At 42.7% G+C, this 17296-nt stretch overlaps 1 protein-coding gene across 2 annotated transcripts in view; it reads right to left on the bottom strand.

Annotated features, from left to right (window-relative positions):
* Positions 1–17296, bottom strand: part of KCNIP2 (potassium voltage-gated channel interacting protein 2) — a 344365-nt gene that overhangs the window by 229332 nt on the left and 97737 nt on the right. The window lies entirely within an intron of this gene.

Below are 17296 nucleotides of genomic sequence, written 5' to 3' on the forward strand. Positions count from 1 at the left end.
ACACTGAATGAAACTTTCACTGACAGCAAGCAGAGATCTTTAAAATGATTAGGAATTGAAAGAAATTTGCAGAACATTTAATTATTACATAAAATATAAATCCCCTTTAAGAAAAGTTTTAATGTCCCACATAAAGTAAGAAAATCAAAACCCCTTCAATAACTAATACAAGTGTAGCAGAGCTGACTTTGTCACACTAATATTTCATTGTGGAATCTGTATTTTGCATTCCTAGTTTGCCCATTACATTACATTACATAAAACATTGCAGACACAAATGTTTAAATGGCAAACTCAACGCTACTACATCAGTATGCTATACAAATCACTATTGCAACTCTTTTACCCTAGCTTTCTTGTATTGTACCGATATAGCAGAGTTCAGTTTGTCAACTGTCGCAACTCATTGTAATATCGCAATGTGTCATCTCTACTGTTTTACGTAGGACTGCAGACACACCAACTACATTATGTTTAGCACAAACAAATGCAGCCAAAAAATGGTTAAATAACAAACTCAGCACTGCTACATCTGAATGTCATACAAATTACTATAGCAACTCTGTTATTTAGAGCACAGATGCAGTTGAACGGAGTTTGTTATCTGGCACAACGTATTACAAACTGGAATCGATGGTTTTGCATAGGATGGTAAGTATACCACCTACATTATCCAGGTATCAAAGCACAAACAATGAAACCTCAAAGGGTTAACTAACATACTCAGCTCTGCTACATTTGTACGTCATACAAATATGGCAGATCTGAGTTGGCACCTGTGCGTTAGTTATGACTTTCCATTGGACATCAGGTAAACCAAATGCACTGCAGTAATGTTGATGCCTCTTAAAGGGTATGTTCACACGCGGCAGATTCGTTGCAGAAATTTTCTGCGACTGATCAATCCAATCCATACAAGCGAATGGGGTTATTTCTGCAGCACGTGACTACATTTCTGCAAGACACAGTCAGATGAATGGGACAGTCGCAGACATTTCTGTAACAAAACTGCCGCATGTGAACATACCCTAAGAGTTAAGAGAAATTTAGCACTGCTACATCTAGATTTCTCCCAAATCTGCTTTTCAATACTGACAAATCCAAGACGACTTCCCTCCTGCTGCTGGAATGCATCTCAGACAGTTATTGTACTTCGTGGATGCGCCTGTTGCTATAATAAGCCCCTTGTCGCGCACACGCTCGTCTCTGCTGCGCAGTTCCCCCTAATGTGTCCCACATGATTTTAGAGCTCAAATGGAGCATTTCTATGATGACTGAGCCCGGGGAACAGATATTGTCATAACAGCATTTTAAGACATTACTGTACAGCGGCGGCAGGGATAGCGCGGATGTGTTTCCATGGCGACAGGTAGATACGAACACGAAAAGGGCACATGATTAGGGAATTGTCAGGCTCAGCGGATTTTAATTGATTAACTCCTATGATAGAGGATTAAATGATAGGTCTTCTTATTAATACATCGAATATGTTTATATCCTTCATGTTATACCGGACAGCTGAGGTATTGTGGTTATTTAAAGGGGTTGTCCCAAGAGGCTTTTTATGGCATATGGATAACATCGAGGGGGTCCCCACTTGGGATCCCCTTTATTTATTGAGTGGAGACCAGCTCCCGCTCTAGAGGATGCAGTGTGACACAAGTGGGTACCATGTAATGCCATATTTCCCCTTTAGTGGCCGCTGTGGGAGAACTATATGGCTACCCGCATCCTCCACCAGTAGTAACAGCTGATCACCAGAGATCCACAGTGATCAGCTGATCGTAGGCGGGTCCTCATGTACAAAAGGGGTCGTCACGTTTTTAGCATATAATTAAATCTCTTACGAGTCGTCTTCTTCTAAAAAAGGTTATAGATCTATTCCTGGGAAAAAATGGAAGACATCCTGTATGGCTGCCATTGTTGCAATGAATCAGTGTCATCAGAGTGATGTATCACTATGTGACCATTCAGATGTGCCATTCTGGAGTATGGGAAAGCTGGGTGACAGCCCCCACTGGGGCTGTAATGGAATCCACACTGTCTTGCGTATGTTGCTCCTACAATCACAGCTCTGGTCTTCTGTGCCCTCCTTGAATTAGGGCACAAGTTAGAACTATCCACATGACAGCCCACATACACCCTGGGAACTAGTTATTTTAGTGTTTCTATTTGTAACCTAAACAGTCAGCAGTGACTGCCATAAACCAACCACATCCTACTCCCCATGGCAGATTTTCAGGGGTCCAGGGAGCTGAGATATGAAGGGTTGTTGGTTGTGGTCCTCCTACTGTACAGGGATTGCTATTGCATCTCTATAGTAAATGGACCCATGCAAACAACCCCTCATATCTCAGCTTCCTGCACTATTGAATAAGTGAATGATTCTGTTTTGAGTAAAGACTATACTATACTTCAAAATATTAAACTTTCTAATGTACTTTGCATTTCAATTCTTCACCATTTTCAAGATCTCTGCTTGCGGTCTGTGAATGGGAACACTTTTTACTTTCAGGAGGCTGAAAACCTGTCCAGACCTAACACTTCCCACAACTGAGAATTTGCTACAATTGTATCCAGTCTAGACAATCCTCTGTAAGCAAAACACATCAGCAACAGCAACCCCCCCCCCCCAGTCCTGATAGTTTGCTACAATGTATCAGTGCAGAGTAGAATGTATCAACCACAGTGTTTACCTCACGGAAGATTGGCTAGACTGGATACAACTGTAACCAACGCTCAGCTGTTAGAATTATTAGATCTGAACAGGTTTTAAGCCACTGGATATGAACAAGTATGTTTCCATTCACTGACAGCAAGCCGACATTTTGAAAATGGCGAGAAAGTAAAACAGACAAAAAAATAATAATAAAACGTTTTAGTTATGCAATTTTCAAAGTAGCAGATCTTTGCAGGGTTTTCCGGCAGCCGCGGCCTGCAGGGACCTGTATACCATTGGTAGCGGGTGTACGGAACGCTGTAATTAGGGCGCTATATATTTGTTACCACAGATGCCATACATGTTAGATTCTATTTTAACAATCGAATATTTCATATACACCTTGTAATTTTGTTTCCGTAGTAACAGCCCACAGAAACGATGCAAACGCCAACCATAATCTGCGAGATCGGAGAATTTCAGTATGTTTTATTAACTCCATGTTCTCCGGAGGTTATTGTGATCTATCGGCTGCTGCAGGGACCGAATGAGCGATCGGAGATGAACATTCATTTTCCATGAAATAGCCGAGACTGTGAATTTATTTTAACCTATTATAGACCACACACCATTATTAGTGTATGGACCCTGAAGAGAAGCAGAAGCCGCTTATTACCACTTCTCTATTTCGACCTACGCAGCGCTCATTGAGTGAATAGAGGCAGCGGCTGCGGCAGGATGGTAGTCGGTGCCCCCTGGCATGGCCCAGCTGCTGGGTTTTAGCTCCGCCAGTTCACACGGCACAAAAAAAAAAATGACTTGTACACGTGTCAAAAATGCTAGCGTTTTTGTAAAGCGCTTTCTAAAATATGGGCGTTTGAAGCATTTGACGCGTTTTGTGTGCGTTTTTGGTGTGGTTTTTTTGGCGTGTAATTAGGACTCCCACTGACTAGGGAAATTAAGCACGTTTTACTCCCTGTGAATTGACCTGATGCTTCTTTTTTACACGACGCATTTTTTAAACACGCGTGCGTAAAAAAACGGGTCATATGCACTACAATGCGCTTTCTCAAGGATGTCAATAATGAATTCAATGTCCCTCCCTAAATAAAATTCAGACCCCAAGCCCCTTAAATAGAACTCCAAACCAGATTCCTAAATGTATTCAGACAAAAAAAACATTCAGACCCCAGAGCAGACACTTACCCTCCTCGCTCCCACCGTCCAGCACCAGGACATTGTGTGCGCCACCGTATACCAGATCCTGATGTTGGATGGTGTCGGGACCCAGTGCAGCGCCGTCCAAAAGCTTAGCAAGAGCTGGGAGCGAAGAGGATAAGGGTATGTTCACAAAGCAACGCCAATTACGTCTGAAATTACGGAGCTGTTTTCAGACGAAAACAGCTCCTGAATTTCAGACTTAATTGCTCGAACTCGCGTTTTTCGCGGCGTCTTTTACGGACGTAATTGGAACTGTTCTTCATTGGAGTCAATGGAAAACGGCTCCAATTACGTCCCAAGAAGTGACAGGCACTTCTTTGAGGCAGCCGTCTTTTTACGCTCCGTCTTTTGACAGCGGCGCGTAAAAAAAAAGCCTGTCTGCACAGAACGCCGTAAGACCCATTGAATTCAATGCGCAGATGTTTGCAGACGGGTTGGAGCAATTTTTTCGGCCGTAATTCGAGGCGTAAAACGCCTGAATTACGGACGTAAATGGGGCGTGTGAACATACCCTAAGAAAACGTGGCCAATGTTTAATTTTTTTTCTGGCTGCACCCCATTTTTAGCCTCCCTCACTGGAAACCGGGTGAAAAGTATATGACCAGGTGACTGGGTGAGGAGGCTAAAAATAGTGGACTCCCAGTAAAACAGATTTCTTGGTGGGTTTTTTTTGGGTGGTGCCCCTTGGGGCAGTCGACCATCATTTAGAAAAATACTCAAAAATAATAAGAAAAATACCTTGAAATGTTCATTATCAAAGAACGAATCAATCTGGTGTCAGAATCACCATCAGAAAATATTTTCTGCGCTCGGCCGCCCCAGGAGGTTGTGATTCCTGCGCTCAGTCAAGGTCTGTTTAATAACCTTTAGCTTCAGAGCAGGCGGGCGTCAGTAACTTAATTTGAGCTGCAATCCCTGGGCGATCGTTCGGTAATTGCTGTGAGCTCTGAACACATAATGGAGGAGTCACGAGCGCTACGGAGGCCGGACAATTAAAGCGACCTCAGATCTCCCAAAAATCATTACTGTCTAAAAACCTATTAACTTCCCGACAGTGATTTTAGCCTTTTAATATTCTAATGCAGATCACAGAAGCTTCTATATGAGCTTCTTTATATAAGACTGGCTATACAAGGGGTTTCCACCCCACGGCTCCCAGCTCTAGATGTGGCCGAGTCAGAAATGTTGTGGAATCTGCAGATTTTTGGATGTTCTCTTTCGATGCTTTTTGTTGTGTGATGTCAGAACTATGCTGTGAATTAGCCAATCAGATATCTCCACCTCCTCCTTCTCCCCTCTCACAGCATGCACTCACAGACCCAGAGATAGAAAAACTGCAGCTACATCCCCCTCCTCTCCCCTCTTCCATGTCCTCTATGTACCCCTTTATATGGACCATTGGGGACTGAGGAGGTTTCTGGACATTTACAGAGTGCCTGAGGGCAAGGAAAAGGGTATGACAGGCAGCTGGAAGGTGTAGAAGAATTTCAAATATTCACACTTAGTACAAATTTATGTAAAAATTGCTTTAAATCAGAACTGTAGCCAAAAGATGAAAATGTATCACTTGTCCTTGCTTGTTAGCAACTTTTCCTTCACATTCTCCACTCCTCCAGAAGGAGTATGTGAACAGTGTTGTAAGACGTCAGTCTTATTCTTTGTGTAAAAAAAAAAGTACGATTTCTATGAGGTCTCACAACATCTGTTGGTTTGCGAATTATTTGTAATTTTTAAAAAAAATAAAAAAATCTTTGTAGCTGTCAGTGAATGGCAACATTCTTCCTTCTTTACATCCAGAGGCTCAAAGCCTGTACAGACCTGGTGACATGTGATCGCACATTACCTCAACACAAGTGGCGCTTGCAATCATGGCAAAAAGCCAAAGATGGTTGGACTTGTAGACCTAACCTGAAACTTCTCACAGCTGAGCATTTGATACAACCTATCCAGTCTAAATAATAACAGTGTGGACTCCAAGCTTTTACCAGCACTGATACAGTGTAACAAACAGAACAGGAGAGATATTGGAGCTGCTGATGTGTATGTCCAGGCTGGATACAATTGTAGCAAACCCTCAGCCTTGAGAAATATTAGGTCTGTATTTAGTGCAGCAGGAAGATCTATGGATGAAGTGTTTACTTGAGGTGATTATCATAGTATCGGCCTGCACTGCACATTCATGGCCGGTGTCTTTCTAATGTCCTTGTCAAGGCGTCCTAAACCCTGATTAGATCATCACGTGATTCTCCGCTCGCTCGCTGGCTGGCATGTGTTTTGTCACATATGGAAGTGCTAGATGCCTCAGCACTGACCTTCACCTACTGTGAGCAATGTCTATGTCTCAGAAGATTCCTCAAGTGCTAATGTTATTACACCAGATTCCATTAATTCCAGGAAGTACAACACCTAACCTCCTCGCATTGCCGATTCCTCTCATACACAAATCCAGATATATTCAAATCCTTTCTAAGATTAAATCCGGCCATAGACGTAAAAATACAACGTGACCGTGATAAATGATCATCAACAAATGTTTATGGGACTAGAAAATGTTGAGAATAATAAAAACCAAACCCCTCAAGAAATATAGATCAGACCCATTAAATAAATTCAGACTCCAGGAACGGAGCAAAATGCCAACAGACACGTAAGATCGTTGCTACCATTCCTTAACCTCGTCCACATTATAGCAGCGTTCTTCTATTGCCGCCCCCCATTCAATCTCTAACTTGCTTTTTAGAAGCAAATATTTAACTTCTGTCTCCCACCTTAATTATAGAAAGATCTAAGGCACAGGAAAGGCGGCAGACTGTGCTCTGTGCAGCAGCATTCATGTCACAGGCAGTGAGTAAACACCCGCCCACTGCAGGGAGGAGCAGCGATGATTGGTTGGCAATAGCCATACATTATAGACTGGAAGATATCTATCTATCTGTCTATCATTCATATATTATCTATCTATGTGTCATATATTATCTATCTATCTATCTATCTATCTGTCTCACATTAAGCTGGGACGTTACACATATGGGTGAATAAAGGATCTTTGCTTTTCCCCGTTTGTTGGAGTGCTGCCTCAAATTCTTTTTTATATCCATCCATAAGTGTTGTTCCTTCTGGTTACGTCACTATAGACTCCACATCACTGTGGTCTGGTAAACATTTGGGACCACCCCCAAAAATGAAATATCTACATGCCCAAAAAAAAGAGTTTCCGTAACGACTACACCAACCATCCCAAAAACGTGCTGCTATAGGTATATGAGTGAATTCGGGTTCATGAATACAACACGGCCACAAGCTTGGACCCTGCACGTCTTCACACGGTCTCTACGGGTCCATATGGTGCCTCAGAGAGGCCGCATATTCTTCTCTACAAGTAATGCTTATAGGCGAGAATTCTTGGCTAATACAATATCCGTTATAAAGTTGGCGGCACACAGATACAGTATGGGCATGCATGAGCCCTTAGCGCTATTTAGTATTGCAGAAATAGTTTTGGGTCTTATGGACACAGCATGAGGCCTTATGGCAGTACACAGAGTCCCTAGGGTTCCCTAGAGAGTAGGGAGCTTCTTGGAGCCACCATATGGCGGCACTCGTAGTGCCTACTGCTCTGTAATTTACATATCACTCTGTGCGCTGCCATATGGTGCCTCCGATAAGCTCCGTGTTCTCTCCGAGAAGCAATGTTTCCAGTGGAGAATACCTCTGTAATACGCAATGGAAAATTCCATGTTCCCAGGGTCAGACTGGCCTTCCGAAGTACCAGAGGATTTTCCAGTGGACCCAGGATCTGACAAAGTAATGGGTCCCAAAGGTCCAGCAGAAGACAATACAATTTGGAGCGGACTTTAAAGCCAATCACTTGCTGCTGGCGACTTTTTCAGGACATGATTTACAAATAATCTTATTGATAATATGTCCGGTTTATTATGATTCAGTTAAAGTGGACGTGTATGAGTTCTGTGTAGATGGAGGGGGCCGTCTGGTGGGCCCAAGGAACCCGGGCCGACACCGGAACTCATGGTGGAGGTGTACATGTTCTGTATAGATGGAGGGGGCTATCTGGTAGGCCCAAGGAAATCAATCCGACACTGCGTGTGCCTCTATTTAATGTCCGAGGCACATGTAGGTACAGTATGGGCCCATAGATTTCCATAGGTGCCTTATTATGGACCAGTAATATAATTGCAGGCATAAGATCTTATATGGTACAAGTTTCAGGGCTCCAAATTGGCCCATGTATTATAAGCTCTGGTTGTTTGCTATGGGCAATAACGTCATTTTTCCCTGAGATTTTTCTTAATAATACACCCCAAAATCAAATTGGATTCCCCTTTAAATTGTAATATTACATGAATAGCGCTATGCATTATAGGAACAGGCAGAGTGCAGTCTCACTGGAGACACTAAAAATAAATCTCTTCACATCAAAACGCCCAATTTCTCCAAACAAGAGTGTCCGTCTCTGCCTGCGCATGTATAATATATAGGATAGGACAAAGGAAAAGATGTAATGTACGGAATCTACGCTGGATGTAAGGGGATTCTCGGCCCGGTGCAGGAATACTATGACTTTGTATAGGGAAAATCACCGCCCTGCGATTCTAGAGCGATAACGATCAATTGTACAAAAAATCTCTGCACAAATGGATTGACCTGATCATTCCAGTGATTGGATTGTTAGGCCCGGTTTACACTGAGGTTTTTTTCCCGCGATTTTCGACCGTGGCCATTGATTACCGCGGGCAAAAGACGCCTCGAAAAGAACATTCTCTGCCTCCCATTGATTTCAATGAGAGGTTAGAGACGGAACCACGACAAGAAAGAGCATGCCGCTTTTTTTTTACCACGAGCAGCCAAAAAACGCTGCGGGAAAAAAAACGCCTCCATCTCCCATTGAAATCAATGGGAGGCAGTTTCGGACGTTTTTTGCTCCTGATTTTGATGCGGTTTCCACGTCAAAATCAGCATTAAAAAAAACTCTGTATGAAGTAGACCTTAGGCCCCATGCACACGAACGTGCTTTTGCGGCCGCAATTCCTCCGAAAATCCACAGGAAAATTGCGGCCCCATTCCTTCCTATGGGGCCATGCACATGACCGTGGTTTCCACGGTCCGAGCATGGCCCAGGAGCCCGGACCGCAGAAAGAACGGACATGTCTTATTACGGCCGTGTTCTGCGGTCCAAGCTCATAGGAAATAATTGACGCAGCCATGTGTACGGCCCGCAATTTGCTCATGTGATGCTGCTAGTTATGACGTCACTGATGTTATGTGATGTTGCTATTTATGTCACTTGTGCACTCACTGATGCCCTGTGATGTCACTGATGCCATGTGATGTCACTGATGTTATGTGATGTTGCGATTTATGTCACTTGTGCACTCACTGATGCCCTGTGATGTCACTGATGCCATGTGATGTCACTGATGTTATGTGATGTTGCGATTTATGTCACTTGTGCACTCACTGATGCCCTGTGATGTCACTGATGCCATGTGATGTCACTGATGTTGCTATTTATGTCACTCATGCATTCACTGATGTCATGTGATGTCACTAGTTTATAACATGTCCACCTCTACTTTAGCAAGAAGGATATATATATTGATGAGCTGCATCCGGGTTGGCTAGGTCATTTCCTATAAAGGATAAAACAGGAATCCCTCTTTACACCTCAATTATGCAGCTCCAAAATGAGAAATTCCTGTGAATATTCGATCAGTGAATATTCGATCAGTGACTATCCGATCAGTGACTATCCTGTTTTCATGGTACACCTCATTTCTAGAGACATCATATATGTGATTGTCCCTTTCCATCATTTACACCTACTTTGTATCAGCGCACGATACGTTGGGACTGAATAGGTAGCGCAGAACGGACGTGAACTCGTATGAAGGGCGCATCCGCTCAGTGAAGACTCCGATTTTGGCATCTAAATTATTTATTTGCACATTGCGTATCGGAAGTTTGTTCAAAAAGACTTAATTAATATGAAATTAATTGAAAGGAAAAAAATATATATTTGCTGATTTGCATAGCAATTAGGAGTCCGCGTCTGTAATCAGGCTTGTTTGTAATGTTCTGTCAGTAGCTAATTACGCAGGCGGCGTTTATAGAAAATTAGACACTTTCATGAGCCGAAACACAAAGTAAATGACTGTTGTGGATTTAGTGTAAGTCGTTTACAAGTAATATCAGATCAGATGGCGAATTTGTGTTATTGTTCAGTGAGCGTACTGGAAATATAAAAAAGGAAGCAATATAAAATGATTTAGCGCCACACTTGTCCATGGTTTGAGTCTGGTATTACAGCTCAGCTCCATTGAAGTGAATAGGGCTAAGCTGTAATACCACACACAACCTGTGGACAGGTGTGGCGTTGTTTCTGAAAAAAGCAGCTGTGTCTTTCTAATCTTGTACAACCCCTTCAAAGAGAGTTTCCACCTCAAATAAAAACAATCTCTGCGTTTCTTTGCAGTTTCTGTAACGCATGCACATTAGTCATCTCTAATATTGCCTTGCTGGCCAGGGTGAGGATATCCCCATTAACTTGCCAGATGAGGCTTAGGTGAGCCCCATTCTCCAGATAGATGGCATTTATGGCATTACCTGTTGTAACGTCCGTGGTCGCTGACCACGAATGTCTTCCATCCAGTCGACGCCCTTCTCTCCAGAAATGTCTGCAAATACGGCCGTCCTGTTCCACAGTGACCACCAGGGTGCGCTCGCGAGCTCAGTCCAGACTTAAGAAGCCAAAGCGCACGCAGGTGGGAGATTGAGCTGATTGCTCCCAGAGCACCCTGGGCTATAAGAAGGTCTCAGCCCCTTCCTCCTGTGCCTGAGCGTTGTTTGTCGTATCCTAGTTTGTCTATGCAAATGGTCTCCTAGTGTCTTCCAGTTCCCAGTGTTTCCTGTATCCCGTATCTTGTGCTATCCTGGTCAAGTGCTGAGCTGTAGTCATGCTGTGCTGCATACAACGTCTGTCCTGCTACGCCACGCCTGGCGTCTGCCTGTTGCCTAGTCCTAGTCGAGCCTGCCTTGCTACTGTCCGAGCAGCCACATGTACCCTATACGAACTATAGACTGTTTCCTGCGCCCTGTTGGCCAGCTGCCATACCGCCAAGGTGGTACGGTCCAGTGGGCCCATGAACCCAACGTGACACCTGTAGACTTGCCATATACAGTATGTCTGAAGTAGGAATACCCGTTTACATTGTCCATTTCTGTAAAAAAAATAAAAAATTATATTCAGCCTTTACTTAGTCTTCATTTAGTCACAGGGTCACCCAGGCTTTGTAGAAATGCACAGCCCCTGCTCTCTTATCTCCCCTTGACCATTAGCACAGTAAGTCACATTATGCTCCTTAAGTAGAAATGGTCCTAGACATGGTCCCATTTTTAGCGATTGCATTGACATATCCCCCCATTCACATACCAGTCAACCTTTATAAGCGCTCGGTGGGTACTCCTCATCCAGGTCAATACTTCTAAACCTGCTTCCCAGAGACCAACCCAAAGAAATTTATTTTCGGCGTCGGCAAGGAATGTTTTTCTCCTATCCGTGAAATAACGTCTGGATTATACCATGTGTAGAAGGGGTAATGGTCCGGGGGATTTCATATTTTAGGAACCAACTTCCTCCTTGGCATCTCTTAAACATATGCCATGGCACCAGCTGTGGTATCTTATATGTAGGTAGTGCAAAGCAGCATTATGTGACCACTAGTTATTAATGCAATTTGTGGGAATATTATTTAGGTCAGTATGGCAGTATTATTTGGAAAGTGTGCGGTCGTACTAGGGGGAGTATGGCAGTATTATTTGGAAAGTGTGTGGTCGTACTAGAGTGAGTATGGCAGTATTATTTGGAAAGTGTGTGGTCGTACTAGGGTGAGTATGGCAGTATTATTTGGAAAGTGTGCGGTCGTACTAGGGTGAGTATGGCAGTATTATTTGGAAAGTGTGTGGCTGTACTAGGGTGAGTATGGCAGTATTATTTGGAAAGTGTGTGGTCGTACTAGGGTGAGTATGGCAGTATTATTTGGAAAGTGTGTGGTCGTACTAGGGTGAGTATGGCAGTATTATTTGGAAAGTGTGTGGTCGTACTAGGGGGAGTATGGCAGTATTATTTGGAAAGTGTGTGGCTGTACTAGGGTGAGTATGGCAGTATTATTTGGAAAGTGTGTGGTCGTACTAGGGTGAGTATGGCAGTATTATTTGGAAAGTGTGTGGTCGTACTAGGGGGAGTATGGCAGTATTATTTGGAAAGTGTGTGGTCGTACTAGGGTGAGTATGGCAGTATTATTTGGAAAGTGTGTGGCTGTACTAGGGTGAGTATGGCAGTATTATTTGGAAAGTGTGTGGTCGTACTAGGGTGAGTATGGCAGTATTATTTGGAAAGTGTGTGGTCGTACTAGGGTGAGTATGGCAGTATTATTTGGAAAGTGTGTGGTCGTACTAGGGGGAGTATGGCAGTATTATTTGGAAAGTGTGTGGTCGTACTAGGGTGAGTATGGCAGTATTATTTGGAAAGTGTGTGGTCGTACTAGGGTGAGTATGGCAGTATTATTTGGAAAGTGTGTGGTCGTACTAGGGTGAGTATGGCAGTATTATTTGGAAAGTGTGTGGTCGTACTAGGGTGAGTATGGCAGTATTATTTGGAAAGTGTGTGGTCGTACTAGTGTGAGTATGGCAGTATTATGTGGACATTGTATGGTAATAATAGGCTTAGTATGAAACTATTATTTAGGCACTGTGTTAATGGTATTATGTGAGCACTATATGATATTATGCAAAGTATTATTTGGATACTGTGTAGTAATTAGGACAGAAATGCACTATTATTTAGGCACTGTATATAATAATATAGGTAGAGTATCATATTATATGGACACTGTATGGTAATAGGGAGAGTATCATCATATTATATGGACACTGTATGGTAATAGGGAGAGTATCATTATATTATATGGGCATTGTATGGAAATATTTGGTGGAGTTTTATTATATTATTTGGGCAATGGTAATATTAAAGGGGTTTCCCATGAGAGGCATTTATGACATAACCATAGGATATGTCATAAATATCAGATAGATGCGGGTCCCACCTCTGCATCTATCTCTAGAACGGGGCCCCTAAACCTTGTTCTAGCTTTGTCTGATCTCGCTGACTCCCGGACACTTCCTGGCTATATGGTCGGGAGTTACAAAAACAGCCTGACTCGCTGAGCTATGCCGTTTCCATAACTCCCGTAGAACTGAATAGTAGTTACAGAAGCAGCGTGCCATGCGAGCTACGTTGTTTCCGTAACTTCCATTCAGTTCTATGGGGCTTACGGAAACCGCGTAACTCAGCGAGATACACTGTTTTCGTAACTCGCGACCATATAACCTTTTTCATGGTCGGAATTCACCTGTTTCAGCCGCAACACAGAGAGGTGGGACCCGCATCTATCTGACATATCCTGTGGATATGTCATAAATTTCTCATGGGAAAACCCCTTTATGGAAAATATCATAATATTTGGGCACTGTATGGTTATATTTGGGGGAATATCATATTTGGGCAATGTATGGCTATATTAGGGAGAATATCATTATTTGGGCACTATATAGATATATTCGGGAGAATATATTTGGGCACTGTATGGTTATCTTAGCGAGAATATCATATTATTTGGACACTTCATGGTTATATTAGGGAGAATATCATAACATTTGGGCACTGTATGGCTATATTGGGGAGAATATCATATTATTTGGGCACTGTATGGCTATATTGGGGAGAATATCATTATTTGGGCACTGTATGGTTATATTAGGGAGAATATCATAATATTTGGGCACTGTATGGCTATATGCGGGAGAATATCATATTTGGACACTGTATTGTTATATTAGGGAGAATATAATTATTTGGGCACTATTTGATTATATTAGGGGGAATATCATTATTTTGGCACTCTATGGTTATATTAGGGTGATATTATTATTTGGCCACTCTATGGTTATATTAGGGGGAATATAATTATTTGGGCACTGTTTGATTATATTAGGGGGAATATCATTATTTGGGCACTGTATGGTTATATTAGGGGGAATATAATTATTTGGGCACTCTATGGTTATATTAGGGGGAATATAATTATTTGGGCACTGTTTGATTATATTAGGGGGAATATCATTATTTGGGCACTGTATGGTTATATTAGGGGGAATATCATTATTTGGGCACTCTATGGTTATATTAGGGGGAATATAATTATTTGGGCACTCTATGGTTATATTAGGGGGAATATCATTATTTGGGCACTCTATGGTTATATTAGGGGGAATATAATTATTTGGGCACTCTATGGTTATATTAGGGGGAATATCATTATTTGGGCACTCTATGGTTATATTAGGGGGAATATAATTATTTGGGCACTGTATGGTTATATTAGGGAGAATATCATTATTTGGGCACTGTATGGTTATATTAGGGAAAATATCATTACATCATTTGGGCATTGTGTAGTAGAATTAGGTAGAGTATCATTATATAATTTGGGGACTGTATGGTAATATTTAATACAATATGGCAGTATTATTTAGGCACAGTAGGTAACATTTCGCACAGTAAGGTAGTATTAGGACAGTATTTTAACATTATTACTCTCCCTCAAAAGAAAAGAGACAAAGGAACTCCCACGTTATCTTAACCTTGAGCCTCCACAGACCTTGATCTAATCCTGTTCATAATTCATTTTCCATATCCTTTCTTTACATTTGACACGGACTATTCGCCTCCAGCAACCACATGACGTCACCTGGCGCACCTGGAACATATAGATCGTAGGTTCCACGGGACTCAGCCTATCAGCGGCTTTTAAGCCTCCAGGTCGGCTCTGAACTTGTTACTTACACTAAATATTTCATTTTATTTAAAGCTTCGTTGCGCTCGGCTTTCCGCTGAATCTGTCCTCATTCGTGTCAGTCAGGTAACGTAACGGGGAGAAGAAAAGAAACATAAATAATGCAATTATTTTGGATGCCAGCCTTTATACGTGTGAATGTTCTTTTCCCCTGACAGTTTATATTATATTAGGAGCGCCCCGCCAGCGGCACAGCTGGTATTTCAAATCAGCCACAATTTTCTTTGCCAAATCTGCATTAGTCCCCTCGCCGCTCTTACTAAAATACACTTAGAATATCAGGCGGTGTAAATATTGGTTTCTGACACAGACCACACCAGCTTTCCGAGAGGTGTCAGGGGACGGCCGTATAAATTATTTATAATTGTGGGTGAAAAAAAACACCTAAAAGCATAAAACAGCATATAAACTATAACCTGACAGCGTTCTGCTGGTGTGAACCGAGACATCAAAGGAGAGAGCGATACCAAAAATAGCAAAAAAGTGGAATTTATTAAAAGGAGAAATATAGGTGAACATTTTATCTTGTCGAAATGTCTGGGAACTGAATGCTGGGAAAAGGTAAAAGCAAAGAACAAAGTCACTGAAGAGACGGCATCTTTCCGTCGTGTTGTGCGCCTATATGCGCCCTGCTGGGCTTCATCCTATTGGTCGCCTACAGTTCTTAAAGGGGTGATCCACCAAAAAGAAAATTCTTTACTACTTTACCAGACCGACCATGCTCATATCCAGATTGTAGAACAAGGTACATGTTTGATAACAATAGCCCCACTTGGGTTTTTGAGTTTCGGAAAAGGTGTAGGCAAGGAATAGAGTCCTGGATTCTTCCGGAAAAAAGCAAGGCGGCGAAACCCAGGGTTGGGCAGAGACGAGGCGTGCCGCATTTTATCGTTATACAGGCTACTCTTATATTGGATACTTTGTGAGTGCAAAAAAGAAACGTTTCGCCTCCGTGCATTGCCGTACAGGAACTTAAATGATCATGTAAGGTCACCGCCATTTTGGTGGATCTGATTGGCTGCGTTGGCTTACATGTACTATCCACAATAGCGCCCCATACAAACCAAGCGCCACTCTCTAGCTCCGTGTCGTGTGCAACGTCTATTGCGCTACTTAGAAAGTCCTTGATAAATAAATCTAAAACCTGACCCACTTTTTGTACAGGGGGAAAAAGTGGCGCACTCGTTTCTTTAATGTGGCGTACGCTTTTTCCAGGAGCTACAGAAACAGCCAAGCTCGCCCTGCAACGCCGTTTCTGTAACTACCATTTACTTCTATGGGAGTTCTGGAAACAGCTTAGCAAAATGCACTCGGCTGTTTCCGGAAAACCCGACCACCTTTGTAGATCAGCGGTCGGAGCTTAGCGACCATGGCAGGAGGTAGGACAAGGGTCAGGGGGCCCTGATTTAGAGATAGGTGCAGGTCCCAGATGTGGGACCTGCATCTATCGGACATTTATGCCATATCTTGTCGATATGATATAAATGTAAGAGATAGGAATAGCCCTTGAAGGGGTTTTGGAGCTCTGTATCAGGAAGATGAAGCTCTGGACACAAAGATATATTTAGAAATTAATTAGCGCAGAACCTGGTGCCTATTCCAGTAGAAGAGCTCGGACGCAGCAGTTCGGAGACAGTAACAGATTTTTTTTTGTGGGGGGGGGGGGGATGGGTAGTAGTAAAGTTCTGTGAAATGGGGAGAGATGACAGGTAGAAAGTTATAATTATCTTTACAACCACAGTGACTAATTATTTCAGAAGTTATGACAAGTTTAACACAGAGATAATGTAGGTTTCTTATCACGACTTGAGAAAGAAAATTGCACTCCACACAGTGAAGACTATCCGCGCTGGATTACCGGTTACTTTGCCGCTAGTCCGGCATTAGGACCCCTTTACCACTAGTTCCATACCAGACTATAGAAATGATGCTGCACTGCGCTTTGCTTTACTTTGAGATAATTGAGTTACATTACCTCTTATACACCAGTCACATACGAAGCTGCACTGAAATGGTCTCACGCTTCATGACCTCCAGATTTTCTGCCTGCACAGCCCTGAAGGATTTCATCTAACAACCAGATTTCGGAATATTCTTGATTAAAAAATCTCCTCCAGTTTTGTGTATGCAGTTGCTATTAGACCAATGCGTCTCCATGGTTACAGACTACAAACAAACCCTGTGTAGTCTGACCCTGCAATTATGTGTTCGCATCTATCAATTAGTGACAACTGATATCACTTCTATTAGATCTCCCTCGAGATTTATCACCCAACTTTCCTAGGAACCTGAACAGTAAATCTACTTTCCCGCTAGCTAGAGGGAAAATGCGTCCTGCTCGATCTTCGGGCAGATTCCACCTAAACCTCCCATTGAAGTCAACGGGAGGAGGAATCCTCCTGCCGACGGCTGAAATAATTCCGCAGAGGAATTTGCGGTGGGACCCGCCACGCAAAATCCGCTGTCAACTGACCCTGAGGCCCTGTTC

This window comes from Rhinoderma darwinii, chromosome 11, assembly GCF_050947455.1.
Source record: "Rhinoderma darwinii isolate aRhiDar2 chromosome 11, aRhiDar2.hap1, whole genome shotgun sequence".
Classification (NCBI taxonomy): Eukaryota; Metazoa; Chordata; class Amphibia; order Anura; family Rhinodermatidae; genus Rhinoderma; species Rhinoderma darwinii.